Source organism: Physella acuta, unplaced genomic scaffold (assembly GCF_028476545.2).
Source record: "Physella acuta isolate Inbredline_101_S28 unplaced genomic scaffold, ASM2847654v3 ptg000204l, whole genome shotgun sequence".
Taxonomy (NCBI): Eukaryota; Metazoa; Mollusca; class Gastropoda; family Physidae; genus Physella; species Physella acuta.
In genome coordinates, this window is record NW_026731723.1 from 1,109,664 (window position 1) to 1,129,506 (window position 19,843).

At 42.5% G+C, this 19,843-nt stretch overlaps 2 protein-coding genes across 6 annotated transcripts in view; both read right to left on the reverse strand.

Annotated features, from left to right (window-relative positions):
- LOC131937229 (putative glutathione S-transferase 7) overlaps positions 1 to 19,035 on the reverse strand; it is a 231,547-nt gene extending 212,512 nt beyond the window's left edge. Inside the window, exon 1 of the mRNA XM_059294487.1 lies at positions 19,031 to 19,035. The gene's annotated coding sequence lies outside the window, so the exon portion shown is untranslated. The remainder of the gene's footprint in view (positions 1 to 19,030) is intronic.
- LOC131937225 (general transcription factor 3C polypeptide 1) overlaps positions 1 to 19,843 on the reverse strand; it is a 176,388-nt gene that overhangs the window by 124,518 nt on the left and 32,027 nt on the right. The window lies entirely within an intron of this gene.

The window sequence follows — 19,843 nt, forward strand, 5'->3', positions numbered from 1 at the left end:
ACTGCTGGTCGAGCAGACAGACGGTAAAGTGCAGATCAACAAGGAAGCTTTACCCCACCGACAAATGAGGGGGATCGAATATCCGCTGCTAGGCTGGGGGGAGATTAATGCCAACTGTAAGTGACTTCCATACACGGCTCTGACAATAAAAGTGTGGGCCGTTTGGTGTTACCAACCAAAGTGTCTACTGTACATTGACTAGTGACATGCCAAATACAAAGTGTGGGCCGTTTGGTGTTACCAAGGTAAACGGAAAAAAAGTCACAGGAAAAAAAACACAGAAAAAAAGTCACAGTTTTTGCTAGGAAAAAAAGTCACGGAAAAAAAGTCACAGTGGAAAAATTTTTTCGGAAAAAAAGTCACAGAAATAAAGTCACAGAAAAAAAGTCACAAAAATCTTTTTAGAAATATTTTTACTAATTTGTTAAGAATTGCAAAATTTGTATGTTTATTGTTGTGGGTTGTATTTTTTGATAGCATAAATTATTTATAGACGTTAAAAGCATTATGATTTATAACAATTGTAAGTAAAAGTACTCTAAGATAATTAACACGACAATCTCAACTTTTGTTACGTATTTAGTTAAATACGCAGTAGAAAAGTTAATTATAAAAGAAATTTAGGCACATTTTGCCGTAGGCTATTCTCTGGTCGGCCTCTCCTCAGTAGGCATTGTCCGAACATATTTTGTGTTGTTGACGTTATGCGTCAATGACAGCCTTTGAACCTTGTCGGCTTTCTGTTTTGATCCTAAGTTTTGTTATGTAATGAGCGTGATAAATGTGGACAGTAAAAGTGGTTGAACTAAACATAACTATTGTTGTCATGAGTTGAGGGCAGCAAGTCAGACGAACTGACCATTTCACGGTAATTTAATATTGGTATTTAAAAAAAACACGATGAAAAACGTGGACTTTGGAGCATTCTATTAAATGCTACTAATCTTAAGTTTAAAATAATTACAATCTACATACTTCATAATAAATATTTTTAGATGAATTATAAAAATTCCTATGCGTATAGGCCCTACAGCCTACACACATTACATTACATTTAATTAATCCTAAGTTAATTTGCACCTTCTAAATATTTAATACATAAAAGTATTAACAAATATCATGCAAATATATATTTGTGACTTTTTTTCCTGTGACTTTTTTTCCTGTGACTTTTTTTCTGTGTTTTTTTTTCCTGTGTTTTTTTTTTCCTGTGACTTTTTTTCCTACAATCGTTACCAACCAAAGTGTCTACTGTACATTGACTAGTCAGATGTCAAATACAAAACTCTATGTATAAATAGTATATATACGGTGCTGTGCTAAACTACCTTCACTTCACTAGATAGGAAAATGTTTGTGTCAAACCTTTAGATAGGAAAATGTTTGTGTCAAACCTTTAGATAGGAAAATGTTTGTGTCAAACCTTTAGATAGGAAAATGTTTGTGTCAAACCTTTAGATAGGAAAATGTTTGTGTCAAACCTTTAGATAGGAAAATGTTTGTGTCAAACCTTTAGATTGGAAAATGTTGAATTTAAAAAGGCGGAGATCAGCCTGTAGAGGTTTCTCAATTCTACAGGTGAAAGTGGCAGGTCATATAAGGTTAATATGGTAGGTCAACTGAGGTCAAATTAACAGGTCACGATAGGTCACATGAAGCCAATGTGACAGAACCTATAAGGCGAATGTGGCATGACATCAGGCAAGTAAAAAGCTTATGTCAACAATAAAAAGCTAATATCACACAGAAGCCCAGCAAATCTTGATGGGAAATACCAAAACCTTAATTAAAGTTATCACCATCTCAATCTCTTGGGTAAAAATGCCTGCTTAAGTATCCATTCTCCTTTTAAAAATCCACCTTTAACCTACTCCCCTGCCGCCCTGCAATACCTCTCTCCCGCGCCATTATAGAGAAGCCATAAATACCAGCCTCTCCAGGCAAGAACATTTTAATTCCCCGCACATGAGATCATTCATCAAAACTTTTAAAAGGAAACCTAATAGAACTAAACTGGCGCTGGTCACAAGGACGGAGCACACTGGGGGAGTGGAATACCGGAGTGCCAGGGCCAGTCCAGAGCTTTAACAATGGTTTCATCAGGCTCGAGGAGGGGTAGACGCTGCTAGTGGTGGAGTATCTTTGGATACGTTTTCTAGGTGGACCAAGTCATGTCATCTCTAGTTGGTGGACCAAGTCATGTCACCTCTAGTTGGTGGACCAAGTCATGTCACATCTAGTTGGTGGACCAAGTCATGTCATCTCCAGTTGGTGGACCAAGTCATGTCACCTCCAGTTGGTGGACCAATGGTCACCTCCAGTTGGTGGACCAAGTCATGTCACCTCCAGTTGGTGGACCAATGGTCACATCTAGTTGGTGGACCAAGTCATGTCACCTCTAGTTGGTGGACCAAGTCATGTCATCTCTAGTTGGTGGACCAAGTCATGTCATCTCTAGTTGGTGGACCAAGTCATGTCATCTCTAGTTGGTGGGTCAAGTCATGTCATCTCCAGTTGGTGGACCAAGTCATGTCACCTTCAGTTGGTGGACCAAGTCATGTCACCTCCAGTTGGTGGACCAAGTCATGTCACATCTAGTTGGTGGACCAATGGTCACATCTAGTTGGTGGACCAAGTCATGTCACATCCAGTTGGTGGACCAAGTCATGTCACCTCCAGTTGGTGGACCAAGTCATGTCACCTCTAGTTGGTGGACCAAGTCATGTCACATCCAGTTGGTGGACCAAGTCATGTCACATCTAGTTGGTGGACCAAGTTATGTCACCTCCAGTTGGTGGACCAAGTCATGTCACCTCTAGTTGGTGGGTCAAGTCATGTCACATCCAGTTGGTGGACCAAGTCATGTCACATCCAGTTGGTGGACCAAGTCATGTCACCTCCAGTTGGTGGGTCAAGGTGTGGATACATCCGCCTACAGATTTTTCTCAGACAAGACGACGTCTAGCCCCGGGCGTGGAACCAACTTCCTCATTGTTTAATTACTAGTTCACTTTTAAACAGAAACGTATCAGGACAATCCCTTTAAAACTAAATCATTGACAGCCAAGAGAACAACGTCTGAATACAATCTGGTCTTGTGGCCTCTCAGAGCTGGATACATTACATAGGTTTTAGAGAGGCTTTTTTAATATGTGTAATCGACCCTATCAGAATAGGATGCACTAAATACAAGCAGGCCATTATTGCCTCTTTACGTCACGTTGGAGGGCTTAGAAACCGGCATCTTACGTTTCTTACAGCGCGTTTTACATCAATCTACCAATTAATACTTAGGTTAAAAACAGGGCCCAGCGTAGAAAGGTTGATAAAAAAAGGATTTGAGCCCACTAGGGAGCACCTCTCCACGGGAGCCATTTCTTGCACTCGGCTCTTCACTTCCAGCCTTGCCAGCACAAGTGGCTGGGAATGAAATTAGCGTCAGCCAATCAAATCAGAGAGACGAGCATGGAGTACGCTGGATTAAACGGATCATGTTTGCAGGTGCCGCTGCAGACAAGTCGGGCAGATTCGTATTCATCTAACGTTATTTGACGGCCACACTGATCTAGTGCTGGATGGGATGACAGAGTCTAATCTCGTTAGGGACGGCTAGTCTTGGGAAACATGGACAGTACATGGGGGCAAGTATTGGTGTACATGGGGGCAAATCTTGGTGTACATGGGGGCAAATCTTGGTGTACATGGGGGCAAATCTTGGTGTACATGGGGGCAAATCTTGGTGTACATGGGGGCAAATCTTGGTGTACATGGGGCAAATCTTGGTGTACATGGGGGCAAATCTTGGTGTATAGGGGACAGTTTCTTCCTAATAAGTTGGTACTAATTCTGATAATATCCAACCCAATGGCGCGGCTAGGGTATTTGCTGCCTGGTACGGTCCTGCCTTTGATACCAACAATAATGTTGCCACGTCATCTCAAAAACCAACGTGAAATGTGCAGTCACTGATGCCGCACCCCCCCCCCCCCACATCCCCACACTACCAAACCTTGCTTAAGGTATTTTGAGAGCCTTCGTGATTTTCAGTAAAGAACAAGTTATATGATTTGAGTCCACTTTAAGTGTGTTTTAAAACGGTGATGTAATTATAAAATTAGAATGCAGCTAGTCGTGTCAACAGGTTCATCTAACCCTGGTCATTAGGAGAAACATTGCAAGAACATTGGACGCCAGAGTTACATAATATCACAAGAAGAAATTAATTAACTACCTTCTCCTCTTCTTACCCCTTCCCCCCCCCCCCCACACACACACAAACACGATATTACGTGTACAATTCTTCACCGGGCTTGCATTCGATAGAAAGCCGTACTGGTATTCTGGCACTTAAGTGTGTCCATTGTAGTTCTGATGACTGATGTGCGAACCTTTGCTAGGCGACTGATGTGCGAACATTAGCTAGGCGACTGATGTGCGAACATTTGCTAGGCGACTGATGTGCGAACATTTGCTAGGCGACTGATGTGCGAACATTTGCTAGGCGACTGATGTGCGAACATTTGCTAGGCTGCTGATGTGCGAATCTATGCTAGGCGACTGATGTGCGAACCTTTGCAAGGCTGCTGATGTGCGAACCTTTGCTAGGCGACTGATGTGCGAACCTTTGCTAGGCGACTGATGTGCGAACCTTTGCAAGGCTGCTGATGTGCGAATCTTTGCTAGGCGACTGATGTGCGAACCTTTGCAAGGCTGCTGATGTGCGAAACTTTGCTAGGCGACTGATGTGCGAACCTTTGCTAGGCGACTGATGTGCGAACCTTTGCTAGGCGACTGATGTGCGAACCTTTGCAAGGCTGCTGATGTGCGAACCTTTGCTAGGCGACTGATGTGCGAACATTTGCTAGGCGACTGATGTACGCACCTTTGCTAGGCTGCTGATGTGCGAACATTTGCAAGGCGACTGATGTACGAACATTTGCTAGGCTGCTGATGTGCGAACATTTGCTAGGCTGCTGATGTGCGAACATTTGCTAGGCTGCTGATGTGCGAACATTTGCTAGGCTGCTGATGTGCTAACATTTGCTAGGCTGCTGATGTGCGAACATTTGCTAGGCTGCTGATGTGCGAACATTTGCTAGGCTGCTGATGTGCGAACATTTGCTAGGCTGCTGATGTGCGAACATTTGCTAGGCTGCTGATGTGCGAACATTTGCTAGGCTGCTGATGTGCGAACATTTGCTAGGCTGCTGATGTGCGAACATTTGCTAGGCTGCTGATGTGCGAACATTTGCTAGGCTGCTGATGTGCGAACATTTGCTAGGCTGCTGATGTGCGAACATTTGCTGGGCTGCTGATGTGCGAACATTTGCTGGGCTGCTGATGTGCGAACATTTGCTAGGCTGCTGATGAAACCCAAATGACTGCAAGTGCTGCCATGAGTGATGGCGAACAACAAACTGTCGGTAAAAGTGCAGTCCATCTTACCGTGTACTACAGCACCTATGGTATCACTTTGGACACACTACTCAACTTTATTTTTGGCGCTCTATTATTTTTTTTTTTAGCTTCAAATCATTGGCTTTTTTTAAAATCCTTTATTTCTATTCTGTAGAACTCTTTTTTTTAAATTCCTGATTTGTTTTTAATTATAACTTTTTCAAATACTGTAACACTTCTTTTTCATTTAAGTTTTCAAATATAACTGTCTTTTTCTTTACGGCTTTTGTCAGATATCTATACCTTTTTTTCTATGACACGTTTAAGTGTTTCTCTCCCTGATCAAGTTTTTTTTTCAACAATAAATAAGTATATGAGTTCTCAACGATCAAACCATGGAAACATTATAGACAACTTGAGACGTTTTGAAAAGAAAATGGTTTTCATGTGAGATTTCCAGGACTGGATGTTATATTGAACGTTAAAACATATGAAAGATATTCATTATAAACACCCGACTGTGTGTACTTGTTGGCTTCAGCCTTTAGACACGGTGCCCGTAGACGAGCACCAGAACTCAGCAGTTATCCGTCTCAATGCCCTGACACGGTATCCGTAGACGAGCACCAGAACTCAGCAGTTATCCGTCTCAATGCCCTGACACGGTATCCGTAGACGAGCACCTGAACTCAGCAGTTATCCGTCTCAATGCCCTGACACGGTGTCCGTAGACGAGCACCTGAACTCAGTAGTTATCCGTGTCAATGTCCTGACACGGTGTCCGTAGACGAGCACCTGAACTCAGTAGTTATCCGTGTCAATGCCCTGACACGGTATCCGTAGACGAGCACCTGAACTCAGTAGTTATCCGTGTCAATGCCCTGACACGGTGTCCGTAGACGAGCACCTGAACTCAGTAGTTATCCGTGTCAATGCCCTGACACGGTGTCCGTAGACGAGCACCTGAACTCAGTAGTTATCCGTGTCAATGCCCTGACACGGTATCCGTAGACGAGCACCTGAACTCAGTAGTTATCCGTGTCAATGCCCTGACGTATACAGTCAAGGCAGCGGTGAGCCGCTCTCTCAGAGGACGCCTCTAAAAGTCTCCTCAAAGTATTCTTCATTTTCGGCTCAATCAAAACTTGCTTCCGCTCTGGGGGGAGGCTATTATTGTGGGTGTAATTCCCCGTGAAATGGCGGAAGTCGGAGAGCGAATATTCTGGTCGACATTACGATCTGAGTCAATCAAAGAGCTCATTAGTCGTCGCATACATGGTACAGGGGGGTATACGCTTGGTAGGTTCTACTTTGGTGGTGAGGGGGAGGGCAGTGCATTTTAGTACACCAGGGTGGTGGGAGGGGGGGTTTAAACGTGGTAGGTACTACGATGGTGGGGGGGGGGAGGGGTGCACGCGATACTTCGGCATGTGTGTGTGTGGGGGGGGGGGGGGTATACACTTGGTAGATCTACAGAGGAATTGAGGGGGAGGACAAGTGCACTGGTGTCAATTAACTACCAGGTCTACATGAAATCGAGTTAATTATCAATCAAGGCTAGTTGAAATCGGGTCAATTAACTATTAAGTCTATGTGAAATCGGGTCAATTAACTATTAAGTCTATGTGAAATCGGTTCAATTAACTATTAAGTCTATGTGAAATCGGGTCAATTAGCTATCAAGTCTACATGAAATCGTCTTTCGAGATATGTTGAAGTTAATTTTTCAAACCGACCCCTAGCTTGGACTGGCTTAAACACTGAAACAAGCCTATATTGTTTATTGAGTGAAAGATTGACCAGACACAGACACACACACACACACACACACACACAGACACACACAGATGTCTACTTACATCAGCCTTAGCTCCTATGTTGACCTGAAACAACAAAACGTCGCATTAGTCGAATGTTTTTTTCTCAAGCCAAGAAATAATACAGGATCAAATGTTGGTGATGTGTAGGCCGTCACACGCTGCGACACGCTGGCCAGCGGTGCGTGACGGGCTAAAGAAATGCCGGGAGAAATGTGCTTTTGGTTTCCGTTCAATGGTGCCCTGTAAATGTGGGTTGCTAGGTGTTTTTCTCTGTGCACGTCATCCAACCCGTGATATGTTCACTGGTGGACGACCGCTGGCTTTAGCTACCAATACTTCTGTCATTAGAACAACATTCACACACACATACAAACGTCTTTTTTCCAGACCATTTTATGTTGGGGGAAGGGTATAATGGTGTGATTGGAAGGGGAGGGGTGTGAAGAAATCCTGAAATGTAGTTGTTGATGTAGTTGTGACGTCTGACATGTTTGTGTGCTGATGTAGTTGTGACGTCTAACAGTGTTTGTGTGCTGATGTAGTTGTGACGTCTGACAGTGTGTGCTGATGTAGTTGTGACGTCTGACAGTGTGTGCTGATGTAGTTGTGACGTCTGAAAGTGTTTGTGTGCTGATGTAGTTGTGACGTCTGACATGTTTGTGTGCTGATGTAGTTGTGACGTCTGACAGTGTTTGTGTGCTGATGTAGTTGTGACGTCTGACAGTGTGCTGATGTAGTTGTGACGTCTGACATGTTTGTGTGCTGATGTAGTTGTGACGTCTGACATGTTTGTGTGCTGATGTAGTTGTGACGTCTGAAATGTTTGTGTGCTGATGTAGTTGTGACGTCTGACAGTGTTTGTGTGCTGATGTAGTTGTGACGTCTGACATGTTTGTGTGCTGATGTAGTTTTGACGTCTGACATGTTTGTGTGCTGATGTAGTTTTGACGTCTGACATGTTTGTGTGCTGATGTAGTTGTAACGTCTGACATGTTTGTGTGCTGATGTAGTTGTGACGTCTGACATGTTTGTGTGCTGATGTAGTTGTGACGTCTGACATGTTTGTGTGCTGATGTAGTTTTGACGTCTGACATGTTTGTGTGCTGATGTAGTTGTAACGTCTGACATGTTTGTGTGCTGATGTAGTTGTGACGTCTGACATGTTTGTGTGCTGATGTAGTTGTGACGTCTGACATGTTTGTGTGCTGATGTAGTTGTGACGTCTGAAAGTGTTTGTGTGCTGATGTAGTTGTGACGTCTGAAATGTTTGTGTGCTGATGTAGTTGTGACGTCTGACATGTTTGTGTGCTGATGTAGTTGTGACGTCTGACATGTTAGTGTGCTGATGTAGTTGTGACGTCTGAAAGTGTTTGTGTGCTGATGTAGTTGTGACGTCTGACATGTTTGTGTGCTGATGTAGTTGTGACGTCTGACATGTTAGTGTGCTGATGTAGTTGTGACGTCTGAAAGTGTTTGTGTGCTGATGTAGTTGTGACGTCTGACATGTTTGTGTGCTGATGTAGTTGTGACGTCTGAAAGTGTTTGTGTGCTGATGTAGTTGTGACGTCTGACATGTTTGTGTGCTGATGTAGTTGTGACGTCTGACAGTGTGTGCTGATGTAGTTGTGACGTCTGACAGTGTTTGTGTGCTGATGTAGTTGTGACGTCTGACATGTTTGTGTGCTGATGTAGTTTTGACGTCTGACATGTTTGTGTGCTGATGTAATTGTGACGTCTGACAGTGTTATCGATCGAACACGACGGAGCTGGACGGGTCAGCTTTGAGAAACAAATTGTAATCGAATCGTTTAATCAACTTTCTTGACCTTTAGTTTCTTCCTCTGGCTATGTCCACTAGAGTACAGCTTTGTTTGGTGTGCTATGTTTCTCACACGGTAGTAGACATCTGTCACTACAGTAAGCCCTCACTCTAATGAGTGGCACATCAAAGTGACGTCGTCTAATTGAATCTAAACACACTTAGCTTTGTTGGTATACAACGATGAAAAGATTCCAAATATTTCATTACCAGCTTGAATATATTTGGACGCATTGATAAATAGAGCTCTTCTTTTCTTTCTTGCAACAAGAAAGCCTTCAGAAGACTGAAGAAAGGGAATTATTGATGAGAGAGATAAGAAATTTAATGGAGCAGTTTCTTAGATCTCTAGATCACGTGATCACACACGTGACAGTGCCAATAATAGAGTGAGCAGAGGCCAACACACAATTAATCAAAGGCCAACACGCGAGATAAGTGAGGGGCCAAAACACACACAGCAAATCAGAGGCCAAAACACACACAGCAAATCAGGGGCCAAAACACACACAGCAAATCAGGGGCCAAAACACACACAGCAAATCAGGGGCCAAAACACACACAGCAAATCAGGGGCCAAAACACACACAACAAATCAGAAGCTAAAACGCAATGAATAAATCTGTGGCTAAAACGCAATGAATAAATCTGTGGCCAAAATGTAAAGAATTAATCAGAGGCCATCTCACTGGACACACGAACACACACACACACACACACACACTCACACACAGGCAAGCGCCTTCTTGTTGCTAAACTAACAAAAGATGGTGTGTGAAACTATGCGGTAATCTGTGATCCTAAATGTGTAACTATAAGATTGTGTGAAATTATGATTGTGTGTAGCTATGTGATTGTGTAAAACAATATGATTGTGTGAAACCACGTGATTGTGTGAAACTATGCCGTAATCTGCGATCCTCAATGTGTATCTATGTGATTGTGTGAAACTACGTGATTGTGTGAAACTACCTGATTGTGTGAAAGTATGTGATATGTTGAACTGTGATTACATGTTAAACTAAGTGATAATCTTGTTAGAAAATTACCACATTACCTTCTAATCAAACGAACCTCATTTAGTGGTAATGATAGATAATGGAGAAATAAGAATCGATGAAATAATGTCATGCTCATTAAAAGCAGCTGATGTTTATTCCGCTACTGGTTCAACAGATAGAGGGTGGGGTGGGGGGGGGGGGGGAGATGGTGGTTAGATTTTAGGTCAAGGTGACACCAAGTCAGCTATAACCTCTACCGCCCCACCTTACATACCAGAGTGCGTCACTGGTGCATGAACTGACCCAATTCAAGTTAGGTGGGTAAATTAGCAAGTTCTTCGCACGTCTACCAGTCCAATGGTCAAGTTTTCTGATGACATTGGTGGTCCCAACTATGGTCAAGTTTTCTGATGACATTAGTAGTCCCAACTATGGTCAAGTTTTCTGATGAAATTAGTGGTCCCAACTATGGTCAAGTTTTCTGATGACATAGGTGGTCTCACATCTAACAGGCCAATGGTCAAGTTTTCTGATATTGGTGGTACCACATCTAACTGTCACAACATCAGCTAGTATTGTTTGACCGCCTACGACATGCCCCACCCTGCCACACCCCAGCCCACATAAGCTCATATTGTTTGACCGTAAGTCCCTGCATGTTGCGGTAAAAAGACTGACCCGTCCCTAGCGTTGTTTATCTCGTGAGCTGGGACTAATCTTTTTATTTGTGCTCCGCTTCTTGCGGCAGAGAACCATTATCTAAATTGTTTTTCTAAATCTCTAAAACGGGAACCAAAACAAAAAAAAACAGAACATTGTCCATTAACTTTTACAAGCATTGATTTCCCGTTTATTGGCGTCTACAGCTGAGCTATCATTTTAATCAATGAATGCATCTGGCCGGCGAGTGATTGCACGCTTGGCAAGTCAGCTTTCTTAATGGGACTCGTTCCTTGGTTGGAGAATTTCTTCTCAACTGGAATCATTGCTAAGTCTCTTTAAAAAGCTGCAGTAGGTAGTAGTAATCAACGTTAACAAACAGATGATAACCAATAGATAACAGACAAATACAAGCACAGACTATGTCACGCAGTCAAGTGTCTATCTTTAGGCCCCAGAATATGAGACCAATGTGTGCTGTGAGCAAGCTCTGGCAGCCACGCCGTCTCAGGGCGAGTCAGATATTCAGAACGAAAGACCAGGATTCCACCTGAGCCGGGACAGTCACAACCACAGAAAATAGTCTAGGCTATCATCAGACGATCGATGGGAAAAACTTTTATTCTTGCTCAAATTCATGTTGCTTCTAATGCTCCGTCTTGCTGAACTGGGAGACCAGTGGAATCCATCAAAAACATTTTTCTGGCCTACCTTGCTACCAATAAAACATGAAAGACGAGTGGTATTGCCCACCACATAGTTACATTTGGTCACCAGACTGGCACTGCGCTGTGAACTACACTTTTAGCAGACATTAAGACCATTATGGAAGTCAACGTAGACTTTCTTCACCGGCATGTTTTCTTCTAACTAGACAACATCCCCGCATAAGTGGCCACTGACCTGAACATGACTGTAGGGCAAGGAGCCGCTCACTGTACTTCCCCTCCCCTACAGCCATCTTACGGTCTCAGTTGACCCGTCCACTATTTTCTTTGTTACCTAACTATTCAAGCACTCACCCAAAAGTGTATCATGCCACACACACACATATCGACAGCCAAAAGTGTATCATGCCACACAGACAGCCAAAAGTGTATCGTGCCACACAGACAACCAAAAGTGTATCATGCCACACAGACAGCCAAAAGTGTATCATGCCACACAGACAGCCAAAAGTGTATCATGCCACACAGACAGCCAAAAGTGTATCATGCCACACAGACAGCCAAAAGTGTATCATGCCACACAGACAGCCAAAAGTGTATCATGCCACACAGACAGCCAAAAGTGTATCATGCCACACAGATACCCATCGACAGCCAAAAGTGTATCATGCCACACAGACAGCCAAAAGTGTATCATGCCACACGGACACCCATCGACAGCCAAAAGTGTATCATGCCACACAGACAGCCAAAAGTGTATCATGCCACACAGATAGCCAAAAGTGTATCATGTCACACAGACAGCCTAAAGTGTATCAAACCACACAGACAGCCAAAAGTGTATCATACCACACACACACATATCGACAGCCAAAAGTGTATCATGCCACACAGATACCCATCGACAGCCCAAAGTGTATCATACCACACACACACATATCGACAGCCAAAAGTGTATCATGCCACACAGATAGCCAAAAGTGTATCATACCACACATACACCCATCGATAGCCAAAAGTGTATCATGCCACACAGACACCCATCGATAGCCAAAAGTGTATCATGCCACACAGATAGCCAAAAGTGTATCTTGCCACACATACACCCATCGATAGCCAAAAGTGTATCATGCCACACAGATAGCCAAAAGTGTATCATGCCACACAGACACCCATCGACAGCCAAAAGTGTATCATGCCACACAGACAGCCAAAAGTGTATCATGCCACACAGACAGCCAAAAGTGTATCATGCCACACAGATAGTCAAAAGTGTATCATGCCACACATACACCCATCGATAGCCAAAAGTGTATCATGCCACACAGATAGCCAAAAGTGTATCTTGCCACACATACACCCATCGATAGCCAAAAGTGTATCATGCCACACAGATAGCCAAAAGTGTATCATGCCACACAGACAGCCAAAAGTGTATCATGCCACACAGACAGCCAAAAGTGTATCATGCCACACAGACAGCCATCGACAGCCAAAAGTGTATCATGCCACACAGACAGCCAAAAGTGTATCATGGCACACAGATAGCCAAAAGTGTATCATGCCACACAGATAGCCAAAAGTGTATCATGCCACACAGACAGCCAAAAGTGTATCATGCCACACAGACAGCCATCGACAGCCAAAAGTGTATCATGCCACACAGATACCCATCGATAGCCAAAAGTGTATCATGCCACACAGATAGCCAAAAGTGTATCATGCCACACATATACCCATCAATAGCCAAAAGTGTATCATGCCACACAGATAGCCAAAAGTGTATCATGCCACACAGATAGCCAAAAGTGTATCATGCCACACAGATAGCCAAAAGTGTATCATGCCACACAGACAGCCAAAAGTGTATCATGCCACACAGACAGCCAAAAGTGTATCATGCCACACAGACAGCCAAAAGTGTATCATGCCACACAGACACCCATCGACAGCCAAAAGTGTATCATGCCACACAGACAGCCAAAAGTGTATCATGCCACACAGACAGCCAAAAGTGTATCATGCCACACAGACACCCATCGATAGCCAAAAGTGTATCATGCCACACAGACACCCATCGATAGCCAAAAGTGTATCATGCCACACAGACAGCCAAAAGTGTATCATGCCACACAGACAGCCAAAAGTGTATCATGCCACACACACACACATCGACAGCCAAAAGTGTATCATGCCACACAGATACCCATCGACAGCCAAAAGTGTATCATGCCACACAGACAGCCAAAAGTGTATCATGCCACACAGACACCCATCGATAGCCAAAAGTGTATCGTGCCACACAGATAGCCAAAAGTGTATCATGCCACACATACACCCATCGATAGCCAAAAGTGTATCATGCCACACAGACACACATCGACAGCCAAAAGTGTATCATGCCACACATACACCCATCGATAGCCAAAAGTGTATCATGCCACACAGACACACATCGACAGCCAAAAGTGTATCATGCCACACAGATAGCCAAAAGTGTATCATGCCACACATACACCCATCGATAGCCAAAAGTGTATCATGCCACACAGACACACATCGACAGCCAAAAGTGTATCATGCCACACATACACCCATCGATAGCCAAAAGTGTATCATGCCACACAGACACACATCGACAGCCAAAAGTGTATCATGCCACACATACACCCATCGACAGCCAAAAGTGTATCGTGCCACACAGACAGCCAAAAGTGTATCATGCCACACAGACAGCCAAAAGTGTATCATGCCACACAGACAGCCAAAAGTGTATCATGCCACACACACACACATCGACAGCCAAAAGTGTATCATGCCACACAGATACCCATCGACAGCCAAAAGTGTATCATGCCACACAGACAGCCAAAAGTGTATCATGCCACACAGACAGCCAAAAGTGTATCATGCCACACAGACAGCCAAAAGTGTATCATGCCACACAGACACCCATCGACAGCCAAAAGTGTATCATGTCACACAGATACCCATCGACAGCCAAAAGTGTATCATGCCACACAGACACCCATCGACAGCCAAAAGTGTATCATGCCACACAGATAGCCAAAAGTGTATCATGCCACACAGACAGCCAAAAGTGTATCATGCCACACACACACACATCGACAGCCAAAAGTGTATCATGCCACACAGATACCCATCGACAGCCAAAAGTGTATCATGCCACACAGACAGCCAAAAGTGTATCATGCCACACAGACAGCCAAAAGTGTATCATGCCACACAGACAGCCAAAAGTGTATCATGCCACACAGACACCCATCGACAGCCAAAAGTGTATCATGCCACACAGACAGCCAAAAGTGTATCATGCCACACAGATACCCATCGATAGCCACCAACTCTTCACAGTCCACAGATACATTTTTAAAAACGTCATCCTTTCGACCGTTTACCATTCAAACTCCTCTTCATTCGGCTAATTTAACATGTGCAAAAAAGCTCTCTATTCAACTAATATAATAGAGTCGAGACGAGGAATATCAATAAAGTATTGTTACAAGAGAAAAATATATTGGCCCCACTTTTTTCTTGGCCACAAGTTTTCTAATTAAATGTAAATTACAAATGATTTGTTACGACTATCCCCTGCTCGTGTTGTCGGACAAAACTATTTCCCTAGGGCGGTAACCAAGCTTGAGTTGATCCAGTTATAGTTTCAAAAGCTCAAAGGTCAGAAATCATCATCTTGTATGGATAGAAATATTAGCATTGTTGGCACCAAGTTAGGGTCTAGCATCGAGTTACCATTCTAGCCTTGCTAATATAAGCTAACACTCAGAGGTTTTTAATTATTTATCATACATTTCTGCTTTAACAAAATACAGCTTGAGATATTTTTTATCTTCGTTCTTAGTAGTCTAAGTACTATAGATAAAAGTGTCTTGCTACATAGATGCTAGCACTGACTAGTGAGAATAAATTACAGTCTAGATACTGTTTGTAGTCTTAAAATTTGAAAATAGGTAGTTTACTAAAATACTTTGTTAAAAAGTGTACTTACATAGAGTTTCTACTTGATAGATAGAATAAAGAAGACGATACCAAGACACAGTTACCTCATATACGACCAGTCTGACGACCCATTAGGGACAGTCATGTGAACAGAACAGCTTCAAGCATCGACACTAAAGACCGTCCATCAACACTAAAGACCGTCCACTCGTATCAACACTAAAGACCGTCCACTCGTATCAACACTAAAGACCGTCCACTCGTATCAACACTAAAGACCGTCCACTCGTATCAACACTAAAGACCGTCCATCAACACTAAAGACCGTCCATCAACACTAAAGACCGTCCATCAACACTAAAGACCGTCCACTCGTATCAACACTAAAGACCGTCCATCAACACTAAAGACCGTCCATCAACACTAAAGACCGTCCACTCGTATCAACACTAAAGACCGTCCATCAACACTAAAGACCGTCCACTCGCATCAACACTAAAGACCGTCCACTCGTATCAACACTAAAGACCGTCCATCAACACTAAAGACCGTCCATCAACACTAAAGACCGTCCACTCGCATCAACACTAAAGACCGTCAATCAACACTAAAGACCGTCCACTCGTATCAACACTAAAGACCGTCCACTCGCATCAACACTAAAGACCGTCAATCAACACTAAAGACCGTCCACTCGTATCAACACTAAAGACCGTCCACTCGTATCAACACTAAAGACCGTCCACTCGTATCAACACTAAAGACCGTCCACTCGCATTAACACTAAACACTAAAGACTGTCCACTCGGGTGATTCCACACGTCTGGTTACACAAAAATTGGGCTGATACATAGCAACCATCGACTAGTCTACAATGTATGGGTGGGTGGGGGGCCGAGTTAGTGTTTTACACATGTATTGTAGGGGTTCAGATTGGTCATCTGTCCAACTTTGATGGGGGGGGGGGGGGTCAGTATTGCCTTTTATAAAGGCATTAGAGTGTCACGTTGGTATTTTTAACATGTAAAAGATATTTATGATACCTTTAAGTTATAATTTTAAAAAGTAGTGAAGGCGTGCTTTAATAGCGTTTGAAGGATGAGGCAATTATAATGTGACTTGCTAGTCCGATGTTGGTATAAACATTGTAATATCTAGATTATTCTAGATAAATGTAGGCATGTCTTCCAGGCAGTCATTCCCAATTTAAAAATCAATTTCAGGGTCTCGCTGGCACGGCTTACAGGACGGGCGATAATCAGGGTAAGGAGCGATAACAGGGGTAAGGGGCAACAACCAGGTAAGGGGCAACAACAAGGGTAGGGGCAACAACTAGGGTAAGGGCAACAATCAGGGTAAGGGGCAACAATCAGGGTAAGGGGCAACAACTAGGGTAAGTAGCGATAACAGGGGTAAGGGGCAACAACCTAGTAAGGGGCAACAACTAGGGTAGGGGAAACAATCAGGGTAAGGGGCAACAATCAGGGTAAGGGGCAACAACCAGGGTAAGGGGCAACAACCAGGATAAGGGGGGTAAGGGGCAACAATCAGGGTAAGGGGCAACAATGTAAGGGGCAACAACCAGGGTAAGGGCAACAACTAGGGTAAGGGACAACAACTAGGGTAAGGGGCAACAACTAGGGTAAGGGGCAACCATTATTAGATGTAGCATAACTCCACTATGCCGAGCTGTGAATAATAGCTATAGTACCTAGCTTTTACTCTAGAAAACTAATGGTTTGATGCGTCCACCAATGTTAGGTCCATCTTTAAGTTGGTTCTAAACTTTAGAATCTAAAGTTTTTTTACCAAGTGGCTGTTTCAACCGATATTTTTTGGGCATATGTAAACGAAGAACAAACATCAGATGGTGTTAGCCAATAGCCAAACGTTCCTATTAATCTCTTATCCAATACAACCACATCTTAAAAAAAAAAATATGTAACCAAAGACCAACCAAAACACCCAAAATAGTATTCTGTAATCATAATTTGCAAAATAAACAAGTAAAATATCTATTTTAACTGTGAATTTGTCTAGCCTTCCAGAACATTTTTTTCCTTGACTAAAAAATGTGACAAAAATGATTTTATTGATTTTTTTAGAAAGGTTTTAAAATGAGTGTTTTTTCGTGCGGACTACGAGAATTTCTCACTGCTTATTTTTACAATTCTCTTTTATTTATTTTTTCTGATAATGAATTAATTTTAACAGCGCTTACGGCGGAGAAATAAAATGTCAAAAAGTCGTCTGTAAGAATTGATTTTCAAATTTGAAATGGAGAAAACAGCAGCCATGTACAGGCAGGGAGCTTAAACTAATGTACAGGCAGAGCTTAAACTAATGTACAGGCAGAGAGCTTAAACTAATGTACAGACAGAGAGCTTAAACTAATGTACAGGCAGAGAGCTTAAACTAATGTACAGGCATGGAGCTTAAACTAATGTACAGGCATGGAGCTTAAACTAATGTACAGGCATGGAGCTTAAACTAATGTACAGGCATGGAGCTTAAACTAATGTACAGGCATGGAGCTTAAACTAATGTACAGGCATGGAGCTTAAACTAATGTACAGGCAGGGAGCTTAAACTAATGTACAGGCATGGAGCTTAAACTAATGTACAGGCAGAGAGCTTAAACTAATGTACAGGCAGAGAGCTTAAACTAATGTACAAGCAGAGAGCTTAAACTAATGTACAGGCAGAGAGCTTAAACTAATGTACAGGCAGAGAGCTTAAACTAATGTACAGGCAGAGAGCTTAAACTAATGTACAGCAGAGAGCTTAAACTAATGTACAGGCAGAGAGCTTAAACTAATGTACAGGCAGGGAGCTTAAACTAATATACAGGCAGAGAGCTTAAACTAATGTACAGGCAGAGAGCTTAAACTAAGGTACAGCAGAGAGCTTAAACTAAGGTACAGCAGAGAGCTTAAACTAATGTACAGGCAGAGAGCTTAAACTAATGTACAGGCAGAGAGCTTAAACTAATGTACAGCAGAGAGCTTAAACTAATGTACAGGCAGAGAGCTTAAACTAAAGTACAGCAGAGAGCTTAAACTAAGGTACAGCAGAGAGCTTAAACTAATGTACAGGCAGAGAGCTTAAACTAATGTACAGCAGAGAGCTTAAACTAATGTACAGACAGAGAGCTTAAACTAATGTGAAGGCAGAGAGCTTAACTAATGTGAAGGCAGAGAGCTTAAACTAAGGTACAGCAGAGAGCTTAAACTAATGTACAGGCAGAGAGCTTAAACTAATGTACAGGCAGAGAGCTTAAACTAATTGTCACAGACTGTATTATTATGTATCTTTATTATATTGTGTTTTGCATGAATGAAGAGTACCTGGCTAGCGGAAGGACTGTCTGAGCGATCGTCATGTGTTTTTCCGTGTTTTGGGTGAGATTGCTCATTGACGTAAGGGGAGAGAAAGTGGTGAATAAAAGAGAGAGCGAAAGGTGAACGGGTGTTGTGTGCTAGGACTTGGGACTGGAACGATGGCAGTGAATGTAAGATGTCTCCATGACTTGGAGTCGTGATTATTATTTGTACCTATATCAGTTGATCTTCAAATATGGATGTACCACGGATTTATCTGTACATAGTGTAAATAAAGTTGTCATTTGAAGTTGCCACTGATACTCGTGTTCCTGTATGAAAGCTAACCCACAACAACAGAGAATTCATGTTGTTACATATGGTGTCAGAAGTGGGGGCAACACCCGTTGCTATGGTGTCAGAAGTGGAGGCAATAAAGTGATGTTGCTACATTGTATTACTGTTACTTATGATGTCACAAGTGGTTGAAGAATTGGTGCTACATATGTCAGAAATGGAGATATTACAGTCTGTGGTCTTCCACTGTTTACCAAGTACGTCAAGTTCTTGAAAGTCATCTATCTACACTCAAGTCAGAAGGGTTGCTGTAGTCAAGTCAGACGTTTTGTTCAAGTCAAGTCATCAACGTGATAATTTTTATCACCTTATTTCGATATTGTCTCACCAATGTCGAGTAAATATCGTCTGTGTGTTTTTTCTGTTTGGATTTAGCCGATCAAGTCTTAGTGTTTCTTTTCTACTGTTTGGATTTAGCTGTTCAAGTTTTTTCTATATGGATTAGCTGTTCAAGTTTTTCTACTGTTTGGATTTAGCAGATCAAGTTTATTTTTGTAACTGTTCCTAAACTGTTCCTAAAGATGTCTTATCTAAAACTGGACAAATTTCTACTCTGTAACAGGCTACTAGAACTATTTTGAATTTTTTTCAACTTTTTGGAATCAACAAAGTGAACTATTTTTGGACGTATATATGTACTATGAACTTTTCTTGGATTACCAGATGTCTGTAATCAACTAAAACAAGCCAGAAACCAAGAAAGGGTATTGTAAATTAATTAACATTTATCTATTGTCAACTAATGAATTTATATCTTATGTAATAGAAAATATATCAAAATGTCAAGTCGTACATATTATAAAGAGCTAATGAAGGAGCTCGA